The 17,896-nt window shown below is 47.3% G+C and overlaps 1 protein-coding gene across 11 annotated transcripts in view; it reads left to right on the forward strand.

Moving 5' to 3' along the window:
• IL34 (interleukin 34) overlaps nt 1-17,896 on the forward strand; it is a 73,900-nt gene that overhangs the window by 22,300 nt on the left and 33,704 nt on the right. For 2 of the 11 annotated variants that reach the window (XM_014536763.1, XM_014536769.1), the window contains exon 1: nt 7,206-7,346. The exons of 6 other annotated variants lie outside the window; for them this stretch is intronic. The gene's annotated coding sequence lies outside the window, so the exon portion shown is untranslated. Of the gene's footprint in view, nt 1-1,924; nt 1,962-7,205; nt 7,347-14,888; nt 15,038-17,896 lie in introns of those variants that run through there. 3 more of the 11 variants (XM_014536767.1, XM_014536766.1, XM_014536765.1) reach the window with 3 other exon arrangements.

Below are 17,896 nucleotides of genomic sequence, written 5' to 3' on the forward strand. Positions count from 1 at the left end.
ATCAAGGGCTCCCTCTGCTGTGAAGGCTCCAGGTGAGGATCCTTCCTGGCTGCTTCTTAGATTCAGGCGCCCCCTGAACCTCCATTCTGTCCCTGTCGCCGCCGGCTCTTCCTCTGTGTGTGTCCCACCAGCTGTTGGATTTAGGGCCCGTGCCAGCCCAGCACGACCTCATCTTCTTCATTACATCTGTAAGGACCCTTTTTCCAAAGGTTACTGAGGTTCCAGGTGGACAGGAATGGGGGGCCCAGTCTTCAACCCACTATCAGTGGCGAACTACCATGGGCTTGAAAAATAACAGATAGAGCCAGAGCCCTTGGCTGGTGGCTCACTTGGCTGGGGCGTCGTCCACCAAAAGGTAGCGGGTTTGATCCCAATGGGTCGGGGCATATAGGGGAAGCAACACATTGATGCTTCTCTCCCTCTCTCTCTAAAAATCAATGAAAAACATATCCCCTGCTGAGGATTAAAAAAAAAAAATAAAAGAAAGATAGAGCAAGAGATGCTCATCTGTGCCGGGCACTGGGAAGTGGTAGGAGGAGGTGGGACGTGCAGCTGTGAGGTGTCTGGAAGAAAGCTGAGCCGGCCAGGAGTGGGATCCCAGCGGGAAGGGGGAAGGAGGATTCCGGCTGCAGTGCCCTCCTCAGGCCTTTGGGCTTAAGGCTCTGCTGTGGGACAGCTGGGGCGAGGTGAGGAGGAGGGGCCTGGGCTGGTGGGACCTGAGCCTCCCCGTTGAGGAGAAATGGGCCAGCCTGTGGCCGCAAACTCTGGTAACAAATATTTCTGGAGATTCTGAAATCTCCTTGGCCAGCTCGGCTCCCCTCACGAGGGACATTGAGCTGTTTCTCCGCATTTGTTAGGAGGCGGTGCAGGCCCCTCCCGCTCCCCTCGCCCCCGTCCCCGCCCCCCATCAGCTGCTTAGACGGGGCTCCCCGCTTTCCATCTTTGTGTGCTACACTCGAGTCACAAATGCACGTTGAACAGCATTGAACTCCGAGGTGGAGGCTCCATGCCCTGTGTAAGACGGTGGTGCTCTTGTACAGGTGGCATGGGGTGGGCCTGGGCCGGAGGGGGTGAGCGTGGCTGGCGAGGAGGCCGGGCACCTCACCCTGACTCCAGACTTTCCCTTCCCAAGTGGCTCAGGGACTGGGGCTGCGTCTCACTCCCCCTCCGCTGCGATGCTGATGCCTGAGAGCAGAACATTCACCCCAGCCCCCACCCGCCTGCCTGCATTAATTAGCTAACACAGCGTTAGCATTCTCCTCATGCTGGGCACTGAGCTAGGAATTCAGTGGGGCCTGCGGTCCAGCAGGGAGAGAAATGCGAGCCTCCTGATGAATGATTGTTTCATGACAGCGAGGAGCACAGGCCCCGTGGCTCTTGGAAGGTAACAGACAAAACCAGAACCACAGCCGAGCGCCGGGGCCCTGGGAAGAGCAGGGCTGGAACCCAAAGTCAACAAGTGCAAGGCCAGACCTTCCCAGGAAGACAGGCTGTGTGTGACCAAGACGCTCCCCCGCGTGGGGACCTCTGCAGACACCCCCACTCCCCCTCCACCGCTCCCCACCCCACCGCCCAGCACCCAGCTGGAGGAAGTTTCTCAAGCCCCATTTCTCAGGGGGGTGAAGTGAGGCTTAGGGAAAGAAGGCACTGACTGGCTCTCTAGGTCCCGAGTGAGTGAGAAGCCACGGCCCGGTTTCCCGGCAGCCTGCGTGGGCAGTCCCGCCTCTGTGAGCCAAAGCATTAGACACAACGCGCTCTGTTCCCCGAGAATTCCATGTCCCCATGTTCTCCACCAGGGACGTTCCTGAATTGGTAAGAAAGGGACTGGGCCAGCCGAAGGCCTGGCCGCTGATCAGCTGTGCAAGTCCAGAGACAGGGGCAGTCAGGGGAAGTCTGAGACTTTAGGGAGCTCCCAGCCGGAATAGATGCTCAGGACACTGCAGTCAGGTCAAAGGAAGAGGGTACCAGGGATTTGGGGGGGGGGCACAGAGGGACAGCCCCCTTGGAGAGGGGCAGCTGGAGCAAGCAGGGGGCTGGCAGCCTTCTGTGGGCCCGGGGCAGCTTGGGAGAGTCTGGGGGGTGTAGGGCAGAGGGTATGGGGGAAGGGGAGGTAAGGAGAGGGAGCATTAGATGGGTAGGTAAATGGGGAAGGGCACTCTGCTCAGGAACTTCAGGTGCAAAGGGATTGAGACTAGTCAGCCACCGTGGGGTGTGGGCTGGGGGGCGGGGCCTGACCCTCTGGTGATCCCTGGACACGGATGGGGAGGGCCTGGCCTGGGGGAGGGGAGGCTGTGTGTCCGGGGGGGAGGCTGTGTGTCCGGTGGGAGGGCTATTCTAACCTCTGCGGACCCACATCCCTTAGGAGGCTGAGAAAAGCAGAAACCCTTCCTCTTCCCCCTCAAATGCCAATGTTCACTTAGAGGCAATATTTTTGAGTTATTTTTACTTTCTTATTGTGGTAAAATGTACATAGCATAAAAATGATCATTTTTAACCATTTAAAGTGTACAATACAGTAACATTAAGCGCATTCATAATGTTGTGTGACCATCATCACTTTTCCAGAACTTTTTTCTTTATAGCAAACAGGAACTCTGTCCCCGTTAAACAACACCCCTTTCTTCCCTCTCCCCAGCCCTGGCAACCTCTATTCTACTCCCCATCTCTAGGATTTGCCTGTTCTAGGTACCTCGATACATATGCAATTTAAAAAAAAATCCCACCCGAGGATAATTTTTCCATTGATTTTTAGAGAGAGCAGAAGGGGCGGAGGGGAGAGAGAAACATCGATTGGTTGTATGGACCCTGATGGGGGTGGGCCCGGGAATTGAACCTGCAACCCAGGTACCTGCCCTAGACCAGAATCGAGCCACAACCCTCAGTGCCCAGGCCGACACTCTATCCACTGAGCCAAACCGACCAGGGCCAGATAGTGACTCTTCATCACTGCCTACACTTCCCTCGTGGCTTTTGAAATCCGCCCTCTTTCTCCTTCCTCCCCACACATCACTGGTCTGCTTTCTCTTCCTACAGCTTAGTTAGGGTTTTCTAGAGCTTTTTTTATAAATGGAATTGCAGTATGTACTCTTTCTTCTGGGAGGTCCGGCTTTTTTCATTCCGAATAATTATTTTGAGCTTTATTCATGCTGTCGGTGGCCTGTATCCACGTCGATTTTTTCCATCACGAGGTATTCCACTGTATGAATCTACCATGATTTTTTTTTTTTATCGACTACCCGCTGATGGGCATTTACGCTGTTTCCAGCCTTTGGTGCTAGTAAGTAGAAATACGGCGGGTTTTATACTTTGATCTTGTGCCCTGAAACATTGCTGGTCTCGTCTATGAGCTCGTCTTGTTCCCAGTGTCAGGGGGAAGCATCCAGTGGTTCACCGTTTAGCTGTGAGTTTCCCATAGGTGCCCTTTTCAAGGTCGAGGAAATGCCCTTCTATTCATAATGTGCTGAAGGTTTCTCTCAGGAGTGGATGCTGAATTTTATCAAAGGGGACAAAACCTCCGGCACCTGCGCAGGTGATCATCGGTTTTCCCTTGTTGGTTTGCCGACATGGGGAATTCACAATGATTTATTTTCAAATCAAGCCAACCCTTCATTCCTGGTTCTGCTGCAATCAGATTAGGACTCGGGGATTCCGTTTGCCCCCGAGCATCCTGGGTGGTTTTTTTATTTTATTTTTATTTTTAAAGTTGTTGACACTATACAGAAGTCTTCACCACACTGCCTTGTCCGTCAATGAGAGCCGGCTTTAAGGCCCAGTCCTCCGGTAGAGGGAGGGAGGGAGAGCGGGGCAAAGGGTGAGGGAGGGCCCTGGCACCAGGCATGGTCCCCAGGACCTGCCCAGGTGTAGCCCCAGGTGCGCCTCCTCTGGCTGGAGACGGAGGGGGGGGCTCTTCTCGGGCGCATTGCGCAGCCCTTGCACCTCCTGGAGCCTCAGTCTCCCCATCAAGTAAAGGGAGCTGGCGGTGGCCCGGCTGCGGCCTGTGTGGGTGCCCCCAGGGGTCCCCTTCTGAGAAACGAAGGTCATAAGCCTTGCTCTAGGGACTCCTGTATTCAGCGAGCCCGTGGTGACAAGCCACTTACAGAGATGAGGCGAACGCGTCCAATGGCCAGTTCAGGTCCTGGTGACCCCTCCTTAGCCGTTTGACCTTCTGCCCATGGTGCAGTCTCTCAGCTCCATCTCTCTTGCAAAGCAGAGATGATGAGACGCGAGAGGCGAGGGGAGCATAAGTTGGTGTCAATGATAAGCGAGCAAGTGGGGACGGGAAGAGCCAGAGCTAGAACTGGCGCCCGGATGCCTCTGGTCACGTGGACAGTTTGACTTTTCCAAAAGGTGGCCATCTCCCCAGGATGGATGCCAACTGCGGCTCCATGGGGCGTGTAGGGGCTGGGAGAGGAGGAAGGGCTCACAGAGCCGAGGAAATGCTCCTGGCTTCTCTCCTTCCCCATCCTGGCCTGTGCTCAGTTTTCCTCCAGCCTCTTGGCCTTGGGAGCGCTCAGCGGACCCATTTCTCCTTCTCTGTTGGCACCTAAGCATCCCGCCCAAATGTCCAGCGGGTGTGTGTGTGTGTGTGTGTTGTGTGGTTGGGAGTGAGGGGGAATGGGGTGGGGGAAGCAGGTGGGATTTAGTCCAAGTGCAGATTCCAAGATTCCTCTGGAAGCGAAGAATGGAATTGCATTCCCTCACCATCTGTCTTTTGTCATTTGGGGAGCCTCTTGTTTAGAAACACATTTGGGGGGCTCTCAGAACTAGAGGAAGTGTGGTGTCTACCGGGTCCCTCTTCCCCACTTTTGTACCCGTTTCCCAGCTGCTGTGGGTTAACTGGGGCTGCAACAAACAACTAACCCTGTGTCTTTTTTTAAAAAATATATTTTTATTGATTTCAGAGAGGGAGAGGGAGAGAGAGAGAAACATCAATGATGAGAGAGAATCATTGACTGGCTGCTCCTGCATGCCCCACACTGGGGATTGAGCCTGCAACCCGGGCATGTGCCCTTGGTCCTCAGGCTGACGCTCTATCCACTGAGCCACCCTGTGTCCTCCAAGCCACCTTGCCAGAGATAGTTGAGAGGTTACACCACTCCACCCCCACCCAGGGGGCCAGTGAGTGAGTCAGGGAACCAAACCCCCAGCCTCCTGGCCTCAATGAAAAATGCTCTGAGCCTCCCAGGCTGCCCTTCCCACCTCCTCCTCTGGCTCTCTCCCTCACAGCTTTCTCCTGAGAGCACTTCCTCCATAACTCAGTCACCCCCCTCTCGGGCGCTGCTTCTGGGGAAGCCACTCCCAGGCAAGCCATGTGCTCTGTGGTTTAGAAATTGGGGTTCTGGGATGGGAGAGTTGTTCCTTCTGGCTCTGAACTCTCTCAAACTGAGTGATTCACTGAGTCACACAGTAAATTAGTGGCAGGGCCAGGCCCACAAGCCACTCAGCCTGAAGACCAGGGATGAGGGGCGGGGGGGCCTGCTGGTGAATGTGCTCCCAGATCAGGCGTCCTCTCAGGTAAGCCCCCCCACCGCCTCCCCCCTTAATTATTCCAGAGACCTGGGTCTGGAACTCCACCCCTCCCCTCTGTCTTGGAATAATTCACACTGACGTGTGAAAGATTGGCAGCTCAGGGACAATGCATCTTGAAAAGATCTAAATGCATCTGGTTGATCCAAATATATTTTTTTATTTTTTGGTTAATCCTCACCCGAGGATATTTTCCCATTGATTTTTAGGGAGAGCGGGAAAGACAGAGAGAAACATCCATGTGAGAGAAACACATGGATTGGTTGCCTCCTGCAAGAGCCTTGGCCAGGCCCTGGACCGGGGAGGAGCCTGCAACCGAGGTATGTGCCCTTGACCGGAATCGAATCCGGGACCCTTGGGTCCACAGGCCGACGCTCTAGCCACTGAGCCAAACTGGCCAGGGCCAAATACATTTTTTAATTCGCTGGACTTTCTGTCAGGATGATAAAGTGAGTTGGCAAAATGCAGGCAGTGCAATTCAGTTTTTGAGGTCATGAAGGAGCCCCAATCAGCAGATTCCTCCGCTTTCCCAAGGATCAGCCTCCCCACCCCCTTTCCTGCCTCTCCTCACCCTCCCCGCCCATAATCAGACCACACGTGTTGAGAGAAATGCCCCGTGATTCCCTGGGTTCCCACAGCAGGGCCTGTCACAGGTGAGTCACTGGAGGGGAAGCTGACTCAGCTAAAGAAATACTTTTGCCAAAATGCTTTAAAAAAAAAAAAAGAACAGACTGGTGGTTTGAGCTAAACTCCCTAACAAGTGGCTTATTTCTCAGAAGAGTGGGGAATTGTGAATGATTTAGTAAATGTCCACACCATTTGCCAAAGGCTATTGCAGGAGGCAACCAATCCATGTGTTTCTCTCACATGGATGTTTCTCTCTGTCTTTCCCGCTCTCACGTATTGGCTCGGGGGAAGGTCTGTGGTATTGGTCGGGGGACAGTGCGGGGAGGCACCTCTGCGGAGTGGCAGCCACTGGAGGCCCTGTCCGATCTGTGCCCTGACCTTCTGAGTGACCTTAGGCAGATCATTTATTTTTCCCCCGGGCAGTTTCCTCATCTGTAAAATGGATGGAATATTCCAGAACCTTGTTACTCCAAGTGTGGTCTGCAGACCAGTAGCATCTGCAACACCTGGAAGTTTGTTAAAAACGGAGCCTCCCAGGTCCCTCCCACCCAGACTCACTGGGTCAGAATCTGTATTTTAACAGGATTCCCAGGCCATTTGTAATATTTATTTATTTATTTATTTATTATTATTGTTGTTGTTGTTAGTGCTCACCCGAGGATATTTTTCTTTGATTTTCTTTTTATTTTATTTTTTTTATTTTTAGAGAGAGTGGAAGGGAGGGGGAGAAACAGCGAGAAAAACATGGATGTGGGAGAGACACATTGATTGGTTGCCGGGCCCAGGCCATTGTTTTGCACATCACAGTGTGAGGAACCCTGCCCTGGGCCAGGTTACTCAAACGTGGTCCTCAAACCCGCGTCTCGGCATCACCTGGGAGAAGAAGCTTGTTAGAAACTCAGGCTAATGGGCCCCACACCCACTGAACCGCGCGCAGGGCGGGGCCTGGAGCTGCGGAGCTGCCTCTCCAGGTGCGTGTTGGGCAACACTGACCTTTGAGAAGCCCCGAAGCTGCGAGCCGCGCGCATTTGAGCCGAGGCTGGGCTCTGGAGCCGCGGTCGCTGTCGTGTGAAGAGCTTGTTTTGTGCTGCTCCTCGGCTTCTGAAACGCTCACAGGCCAGTACTTCGCAGCAACTCTGTAATGTCTTCATCTTTCTCCGCCAAAGAGAAAGCTGATGTGTAAGGGAGATTAGGTGAGTTGCCCAAGATAGTGAGGCATATCTCACTATGTCTTGCGTAGCGTTATCAACCTAAGATGTTTTTGGCGAAGCTGATGAGCTGTTTATAGGGTAATAAAACTCCTTGTAATACTGAATGTTACCTGTTTATACAGGACGGGCTCTCGGAACAAGAGCCAAGAGCAGGGGGGTGGAGGGGAGGGAGGATCTGGTGGGTCTGCAACAAGGCTTCGGAGCTCATGAACTTCAGCTCTTTTCATTCCCTGTTGAACGTTTGCATTAGATAAAACGTGCAGATGGTTTAAACATCCTGTAGAAAAGGACCAGAGGGAAAGTTGTTCTTTCACTCCTAGTTTATAACCACCAGCCCCAGGCAACTGTTTTGAGTTTACTGGGCCTAATCCAATCAGAGCTGATCCTGGAAAAGCTGTGAATCTCCCATGTGTGGCTGCCCTCATGACCTCCCAAGGCTCTGGACTTGCAGTATGTGCATTTTTTTCCAACTCATTTTATCACCCCGACAGAAACTCCATCACATGACAGGTTTATTTGGGTTAACCAGCATTTAAAAAAATATTTTTATTGATTTTTTACAGAGAGGAAGGGAGAGGGATAGAGAGTTAGAAACATCGACGAGAGAGAAACATTGATCAGCTGCCTCCTGCAAACCCCCTATTGGGGATGTGCCCGCAACCAAGGTACATGCCCTTGACCGGAATCAAACCTGGGACCCTTCAGTCCGCAGTCCGACGCTCTATCCACTGAGCCAAACCGGTTAGGGCACCAGCATTTTTTTTTTTAAGGGTGCACCATCTCTGGGAGGTTCTAAGCTGCCAGTCGTTCACACTTGAGTGTGAATTATTCTAATACAGGGTCTCTTTATGCATATACAAGCAAATACAAATATATGTGTATACCAGTAAAATGCTTTGGCATTTCGGCTGAACCCATTTTACAAAATCGAGTACACCCTGTTCCCTGCCTGGCTCGTTTCGCTGACTAGATCATGCTGTTTTATTGTGTGGCGAACACTCAGGTTGTTTCCAATCTGCTACTGTTTGCACCTGTGGCATTTTGCGGGCTCATGTGATAGACGTAGGATAAATTCCCAGAAATGGGGTTGCTAGGTATCTGCATGTGTAATTTTGAGAGATACTGCCAACTTGCCTTTCCGAAGATTAGTATCAGTGTGCACCCCTGTTTTGGATGAGAAGTTACTGTTTTCCGACATCTTTGCCAATGCATAATTTAGTCTCATTACTGGCTTTCCCCCAGTCTGATAGGTGAAAAACAGTGCCTCAGCTGAGTCTTAATTTAAACTTGTTATGGAAAGTTTAAAACTTATCTTTAAAAGGACAGTCTCTCTTTCTCTTCCTCCCTCTCTCTCTCTCTCTCCCTCCCTCTCCCTCTCTCCTCACTCATATTCTTTGCTTATTTTCAAAATGGAATTGTTGTCTTTTCCCTTTTTATTTCTGGGGGCTGTTTATCTATTAGGGAGATCAGCCTTTTGCCTTTGATACAAGTTGCATCCAGTTTAGTGTTTATCTCTTATTTGGTTGACGGCTTGTTTATTTTGTGTGCCCAAGTGTTTATTTTTATGCAGTCAAATGATCAGTCATCTCTCTTATGGCTTCTGAACGTTGAATCACAGGTACAAAGGTCACCCCCACGTCAAGATGATAGGACGCGTCCTTTTTTCTTCTGTTATTTTACATTTAAATGTTGATCCATTTGAAATTCATCCTAGTGCTGTGAGGTACAGATGCAATTCCCACCCCCACCCTTCTCCTTCTATGGTTATCTTTTCCCTCCTGAAGCTGCTCTATCGGAGCAAGTACCACAGCTCGTCCCCTTCGTACGTGGGTCTATTTCTGAACCTGATCCTCTTTTTCCACTGGCTCCCTTGCCTGCTCATGTTCATTCATGTCCCCACTGTTTTGCTTGCTAAGTTTTACGATATTTAAAAATAGTTTTTAACATATGAAAGTGCTGTTTTCTTATTGTTAGACCCTTTTCAGGCTGTTGTTGTTGACTTGTTTTTCTATTTGAACTTTAAAATCTAATGTCTACGCACACTCGTGTTGGTGTTTTTATTGAAATTGCTTTAATAAAAACTGAAGTGTAACACACTTCCAGAAAAGTGAATAAACTGTATACAGCTGGGTGAGTGATCGCAAAGTGGACACAGAGGAACATGAGTCACTACCCAGAGCTGGAACAGGAGGGTCACTAGCGTGCCGGACCCCCAGGTACCGCCCCCCAGTGTCTTCTGAGGGGTAATCACCCCTTTTTATTATGTCCTGGATTGGGTTTTGCTGTTTTTGCTTTTTAACTTTATATACACAGATGCTTTTGCATCTGCCTTCTTTGGCTCAACAGTAAGTATATATGTTTTTAATTTTTATTTTTTAAGTACAGTTGACATACAATATTATATTAGTTTTAGGTGTACAATCCAGTGACTAGACATTTATATAACTCACAAAGTTATCATCTCTAATAGATCTAGTGCCCATCTGACACCCTACCGAGTTATTGCAACATTATTGACTATATTCCCGAAGCTGTACTTTACATCCCTGTGACTATTCTGTAACTACCAAGTTGTACTTTTTAATCCCTTCACCTTTTTCACACAGTCCTCCCGACCCCACTTCCATCTGGCAACCGTCAAAATGTTCTCTGTATCTGTGAGTCTGTTTGTTTATTTTTTTAATTTTTTTTTAGATTCCACACATAAGTGGAATCATATGGCATTTGTCTTTCTCTGACTTATTTCACTCAGCACAATGCCCTCTAGATCAGTGATGGCGAACCTATGACACGCGTGTCAGAGGTGACACGCGAACTCATTTTTTTGGTTGATTTTTCTTTGTTAAATGGCATTTAAATATATAAAATAAATATCAAAAATATAAGTCTTTGTTTTACTATGGTTGCAAATATCAAAAAATTTCTATATGTGACACGGCACCAGAGTTAAGTTAGGGTTTTGCAAAATGCTGACACGCCGAGCTCAAAAGGTTCGCCATCACTGACCTAGCTGTGAGTCTGTTTGTTTATTTTTTTAAATTTTTTTTTAAGATTCCACACATAAGTGGAATCATATGGCATTTGTCTTTCTCTGTCTGACTTATTTCACTCAGCACAGTACCCTCTAGATCAGTGATGGCGAACCTATGACACACGTGTCAGAGGTGACACGTGAACTCATTTTTTTGGTTGATTTTTCTTTGTTAAATGGCATTTAAATATATAAAATAAATATCAAAAATATAAGTCTTTGTTTTACTATGGTTGCAAATATCAAAAAATTTCTATATGTGACACGGCACCAGAGTTAAGTTAGGGTTTTTCTTTTTCTTTTTCTTTTTTTTTTTAAGTTAGGGTTTTTCAAAATGCTGACACGCCGAGCTCAAAAGGTTAGCCATCACTGCTCTAGATTCATCTATGTTGTTGCAGATGCAAGATTTCATTTGTTTTATGGCTGAGTCATATTTCATTGTATATATGCACAGTTCTTCTTTGGCTCAACATTATATTTATGAGTTTTTTTTAAATTCATTCTTTTGCTGATGGACACTTAAGTTGTTCTGGTTTTGGCCATCATACATGGCTTCTGGTGCTCACAGATGCACATTTCTGTTGGATATTTACTGATGAGAGGAATATCTGGGCCATGGGATGGGCATGTGTTCACCTTCAGAAAATATTGCCAAACTGTTTTCCATAGTGATGTGTAACAATTTGCCCTCCTTCCGGTAGTGTCTGAGAATTTCAGCTATTCCCTATTCTTACAACAGTTGTTTTTTAAATATTTTTTTCCATTCTGATGTGTGATGTATAGTGGCAATTAATTGCGATTTTAGTTTTCAGTTCTCTAATGACTAATATGTTTCACTGCTTTATAAATGTATTTATTGGACATTTAAGTATCCTCTTTTGTGCAATGTATTGGGATTGTTTTACGGTTACACATTAACTTCAGAGAATGGACATATTTATAATGTTGAATCTTCCTATCTAGGAACATGGTATGTCTTTTCATTTGTTTAAATCCTCTGTGTCCTTCAGTATTGTTCATAGTTTTTTATAATATAACTTGCATATTTTTTGATAAGTGTATTCACAAGTGCTTAACTTTTTTGTGGCGTCTTTTCTAACTGGCTGTTGTTTGTAGACATCTCTCAGTTGATTCTCTAGATGTGCAAGTCTTAGAACCGTATTATCTATAAGTGGAAATAATTTACCTCCTCCCGTCCAAGTCTTTATTTTTATTGAGATATAATTGACATATAACATTATATTGGTTTTAGATATACAATATAATGATTTTTATATGTATATATTGTGAAATGATCACCATAATAAGTTGAGTTAATATCCATCTCCACACATCATGACAATGTTTTTCTTGTGATGAGAACTTTTAAGATTTGCTCTTAGTAACTTTCAAATATATAATACAGTATTGTTAACCATGCTGTACATTATATTTCCCCCACCCAATTCTTACATCTCTTATTTCTTTAGCTTATCTTATTGCATTGGCTAGTACCTCCTATACAATGAAAGTGTGTATTATTCCTGACTTTCTTGGGAATGTTTCTGATGCTTTTCAGTTAAGCAAACTACTAGCTTTTATCTGAGATTTATATTTTATCATGTTAAAGAATTATTCATTGATTCTTTATTGACGTTTTATTCAGGAAAGGGTGTTGACTTTTGTCAAATGCTCATTCAATATTTATGGTCTTCTAGGATCTGTTATTACGTTATATTAAGAAGTTTCCTAATATTGAACCATCTTGCACTCCTGGAATAAAATAAATCCCATTGATCTTTTAAAAAATATATTTTTATTGATTTTTGAGAGGAAGGGAGTCCCATTGGTCTTTTAAAAATACAAATTTTTATTGATTTTTGAGAGAAAGGGAGAGGGAGAGAGAGATAGAAACATGAGAAACATAAATGATGAGAGAGAATCATCAATCGGCTACCCCCTGCATGCCCCCACACTGGGGATCGAGCCCACAACCTGGGCATGTGCCCTGATCAGGAATCAAACCCTGACCTGTAGGAGGCATTTTTGCAAAGGGAACAGCTTTGCACGGTGGAGCGTGAAGGGAGAGCCACTGGTAGGGCCCCATGGGCAGTGCCGGGTCTCCCACTCTGTGAATTCTGAACAGCAGCAGGATGGCTCTTCTTCAGGTGTTCAAATGTGGTAAAGCGAGAGTCACCTTGGAGTCTTCATCACCAGCTTGCTGTTTCTAGTTTTTAAAAAATTGGAGTAGGCCCTGGCCAGTGGCTCGGTTGGTTGGAGTTCGATTCCCAGTTAGAGCACCTACGGGGTTGCGGGTTCAATATAGCTGGCTGGGGCCCATCAATGTTTCTCTCTCTCTCTCTCTCTCTCTCTCTCTCTCTTTCTCTCTCTCTTCCTTCCTTCCTTCCTCTCTAAAAAACAAAACTAAAAAAAAAATATACACACAAAACAAAACAAAACACAAAAATGACCCGAATTGGAGGATGATTTAGTTAAAACAGTTTTTAAACGTGCTGTTTGATGGTATATTGGTTTCCTAAGGCTGTCGTAACAAAATGCTATAAACTTCATGGCTTAAAAGAACAGATTTTATTCTCTCACTTCTGGAGGCTGGAAATCCAAGGTGTCAGCAGGGCCATGATCTGTTGGAAGGCTCTTGGGGAAGATCCTTAATCGTCTCTTCTGTCTTCTGGTGGCTGCATGCAATCCCTGGCATTCCATGCTTGTGGACATGCCAGGCACTTTGTTTCGATCATCACATGGTATTTCTCCTTGTGTCTGTCCATTTTCTCTTCTCATAAGAACACCAGTTATTGGATTGGGGCCTACCCTCATCTGGTCTGACCTCCCTCCAAATAAGGTCACATTCTGAGATTCTGGGTGGCCTTGACTTTGGGGGGACACTACCCATCCCAGTTTAGATGGTCTTGATGATTATATACCAGTATATCCATGGGAAAACCAACCCAATCAAGAGCTAGGACATTTCCATCACCCTAGAAAGTTCCCTCATGACCCTTGCCAGTCAATTCCTACCACCACTGCCCATGTCAGACAACCACTGCTCTGATTCCTGTCTCCATAGATTAGTTTTTCTGCCTGTTTTTGCATTCACATATATGGGATTGCATAGTGTGTGCTCTTGTGTCTGGCCTCTTGCTCATAATAATGTTTTGAGACTCAGCCACGTTGCATGGGTCAGCCGTTTGTTCCTCTTCTTAGCTGAGTAGTATTCCATTGTGGGATTGTACCAGTCTGTACACCCATGCTTCTACTGATGAACATTTGGGTTGTTTTCAGGTTTGGAACTGCTTATTCTTTTTAATGTGAATAGAACAGCCATGCACATTCTCGTTCATTCTTTTTGTGGACGTACCTATGTATTCACATTTTCTTCTTGAGGTGTCGTCGACATTTATCATCACATTAGTTTCAAGTTTACAGCATAATGACTCGATATTTGTGTGTTTTGCGAAATGATCACCACAGTTAGTCTAGTTAACATCCGTCACCGTACATAGTCACAACACTTCCTTTTTCTTGTGAGGCATTTCAGACTGTCGGCCCCCTTCATCCAGGTGTGGACATATATTTTGATTTTTCCAGGTTAAAGCCTGGGCGTGGAATTGCTGCGTCACCGGGCAGGTGTGTGTTCAGCTCTGTTAGAGTTGCCACAGAGTCTTCATCGATGATTGTGCTGAGTTACTCTCCCCAGGATGATGAGTGGGACTTCCGATCACTCCGCGTCCTTGTGAAGTTGGTTGTTTCCTTGGTGACAGTTACTAGCTTTGCCGCATAGAAAGGATGACCCTCTGCAGAGGTTTCTGTCCAAGGAGCTGAAGACCCCAGGTTCTTGCTGACTTCTCCCTCCCTCCTCTTCCGCTTGTTTTGTGTCTTTTTTATCCTGTCGCCCCACGGAAGCCTTCAGGCACAGAGGTCTGCTGGAGTCCCTTGGTCCGCTGTCCCTTTTTTCTGAGAATGGCACTAGGATGACACACTGTTTTTCCACTTTTGAGTCTTTTTGCTTGTCAGGGGTCAGAGGTTGAAGGTCAGAGGTTAGACCCTTCAGAAGGACATCAGCTGCTTGAAGCCGTTGTTTATTTCAGAGCATTCAGGGGGCCCATGTGACTAGTTGCACATTGGGTTTCTTTCTTTCTTTCATAATCAAGTATTTTCCTCACAGAGCAACCAACAGCAATAAAGGAAATCATTCAAAATTAAAAGCGAGTGTGGGTGTGGGTGTGAGCGCCCCCGTCCTGTCCCGGGGTGATTCCCGCCTTGTGGCTTGAGCTGCCCAGAGAGGCTCCGGCCACCAGGGACCCTGAACTGGAATGAGCAGGTTGGGAAAGAATTATCCTACTTGTATTTATTAGTCTTTCTTAAGTGTGTGTATAGCTCATACTTACTTTAGTGTTTAATACTTAGAGGTGTTTTTGGTCTTTATTTAGAAGTGTAGTGATTTTCTGTGACCAGAAATATGCCGCGGGAACTTAGCTGTTGTTTATTTCAATTAGCTCGCGGTAACACTGGTTTCGACAGACATTGTTTCGCTTAAAGTCGCAGTTTCCAGACCCTATCGGCGATGTTAAATGAGAACCTGCTGCGCTGAGCTACTGCAGACCTCATGCCAGCTCCGGCTCTAAGCTTTCTCTACAGAAACTCGGTAAATCCCGACATAACCCTTTGAGGTCAGAATTTCATATGAAGCCATTTTCCTGATGAGGAACCTGAAGCAAGAAGAGAATCCTCACCCTGCCCAAGGCCAGGAAGAGGCAGGATTTGAACCCACCTCTCCACCTTCAGTCTGTATCCTGTCTGCATGTTTGTTCCATAGGGCCATTCACATTTTAGAAACCTAACCACGTTTCTTTAAAAAGGACACTTTATGTTGCTCTATAAGTAGGAAACCCTCACCATTTGTCATAAATAAATGACAGCCATAAAAGGAATACTCTGATAACAACATATGCTGTTCTAACTTGTTCCTGTTGCTATTGCTCAGCCTCATTTTTTTAAAAAATATATGTTTATTGATTTCAGATAGGAAGGGAGAGGGAGAGAGAGAGAGAGAAACATCCGTGATGAGAGAGAATCATGGATCAGCTGCCTTTTGCACACCCCCTACTGGGAATTGAGCCCACAACTGGGCATGTGTCCTTGACCGGAATCGAACCCGGGACCCTTTGGTCCGCAGGCTGACGCTCTATCCACTGAGCCAAACTGGTTACAGCCTCATTTTTTTTAAAAATATATTTTATTGATTTTTTACAGAGAGGAAGGGAGAGAGATAGAGAGTTAGAAACATCGATGAGAGAGAAACATCGATCAGCTGTCTCCTGCACATCTCCCACTGGGGATGTGCCCGCAACCCAAGTACATGCCCTTGACCGGAATCGAACCCGGGACCCTTCAGTCCCCAGGCCGATGCTCTATCCACTGAGCCAAACCGGTTTCGGCCACAGCCTCATTTTTCAAAAATTGTTTTATGCTTTTGGTGTCATATCTAAGAACTTGTTCCCAACTCAAAGCCACAAAGAATTTCCCTGAGGTTTTCTTCTAGAATTTTTATAGTTTTAGGTTTTACAATTAAGTTGTGGTCCATTTCAAGTTATGCATGGTGTGAGGTAAGGGTTACACTTAATTTTTTGAGTGTGTATAAGGACATTCAGTAGTTCCCATAGCATTGGTTGTCAAGACTCTTTTCTCCTCTCTTCTCTGAGCCTGGCTTTTCTCCAGGAACGGGAGGGTTAATTCTCACAGCTGCTACCAGGAGAAAAGGTGTAATCATTTTGCTACACTGATTGCAAACTCATTGCCACATGGTCAGCCCTCCTTCAAACAGCAGTTAGTCCTCAGATTATGCTAACTGCCTTCCTGTGGTTTGGCATTCACGTTGTTTCCAGTTTTCTTTCTTCACGTGTACATAGCAACGCCATGGACATTGTATGGGCATTATAGCTTTTCTTTTTTAAAAATTATTTTAGTGTATATTTATGGATTGTTATCCGTTCTACAAATTAGTGTTGACAGGGTCTGGACTCGTGCACTCTGCCAGGCGCCAGGCGCTGGTTTTGAATGAGCTCTGCTTCCAGCCGGTGGGAGCTCATTGGGAGGGTTGAGAACCAAGGCATCACCTTCCCTGGGAAACCTTTTCTGTTTCCGAACCACAGCTCACCCCTTGGCCCCCTGCTCAGTGGCTTCTCATCTTCCCAGTAGCTGCACGCACTTTCTCAGGAAACCGTTTTCTACTCATTTATTTACCTCCTTGCCTCCCCCACTGGCCTGTGTGCCTCTCGCTGGAATAGTGAGTTACTAGTTCTCAGCACAGTGACTGCACATAGTAGGTGCTTAATAAACGTTAACTGTAAGGATGGCAGTGGGACTAGCACTGATGTTACCGGAAAGGGGACCTGGCTCTTGGCAAGTCTGCCCAGGACCAGCCGGTAGCGTGTGGCTTCTTGACTTCATGCAGGAAGAATTTCACAGCATGAGTCCAGGTAACAGTGAGGGAACATTTACTGGAGCTGGGGACAGTAAAACACAGCAGGGCTCAGCACAGCAGAAGCCACAGGAGCGCCTAGGCTGTGCTGCCTTAGCTCTCTGGGAAGTCAGAGAAAAGAGGGCCTTGGGGACAGGTTCAGGGGACTAGCCTGCAAGGAGCTGCCACTGCCCACCGCTCCCCTGATTGCAAGGCTTGTTGGGTCCTTTGGAGTTTAGGAGGTACATGCCTGTTGGGAAGGAGAAGGGAAAGGGGTTGTTAGGTGCTGCTCCCCAGAGGGAGAGAGCGCACTGGGTCCTCTGTCTTTACCTCTTGTGCAGGTGGGAGTCTTAGGGGAGGTCTCAGGAGGGGAGGGTTTCAGCAGAGCATGCATCAGTTTTCTAGGAGTGCTCCTTCAGGGTGGGGTCTCCATGATTGGTCAGTGTCAGGGCAGGGGATCATTATCATTGCAGCTGGTCCCAGTGTCATCCATCTGGTTTTGCTGCTTTTCTGGGTCTGGAGCTGACATACAGCTGAGGCCTAGAGGTTATCTCTGGGGCGGTGACCGTCTGTGTCTGCTGTAGTTTGATCAGCTCTCTGCCTCCGTTTCCCTGTTCCCCTTGTCCTGGCTCACTGCCCCGGGCCCGTGGACGTCCCTGAGATCAGCCTTCCGGTAACAGCGTTCTTTCAGCACCAGTGGCTGGTGTCACCCTTGGTTCCACCACATCTCGTATGTAGACAGTTGCCTCTGAGTGTGGGTCAGGCGCCCTGGCTAATGGGTGGTGTTACCTAGTACCCGGATCCTGCATCAAATAACATGGAATCCCAGAGGGAGGAAATGATTTTTCAGTTCTTTTCCAACCCTCCTTAATGCTCTAAAACACGGTTTCTCAGCCTCAGCACTATTGACATTTGGGGCCAAAATGTTCCTTGTTGTGGGGGGGGCTGCCCTGGGCTTTGTAGAGTGTTTACAGCATCCTGGCCTCTGCCCCCAGCTGTGACAGACAAACATGTGTCTAGACATTGCAGCTGTCACCTGGAGAA

Source organism: Myotis brandtii, unplaced genomic scaffold (genome assembly GCF_000412655.1).
Source record: "Myotis brandtii unplaced genomic scaffold, ASM41265v1 scaffold165, whole genome shotgun sequence".
NCBI lineage: Eukaryota > Metazoa > Chordata > Mammalia > Chiroptera > Vespertilionidae > Myotis > Myotis brandtii.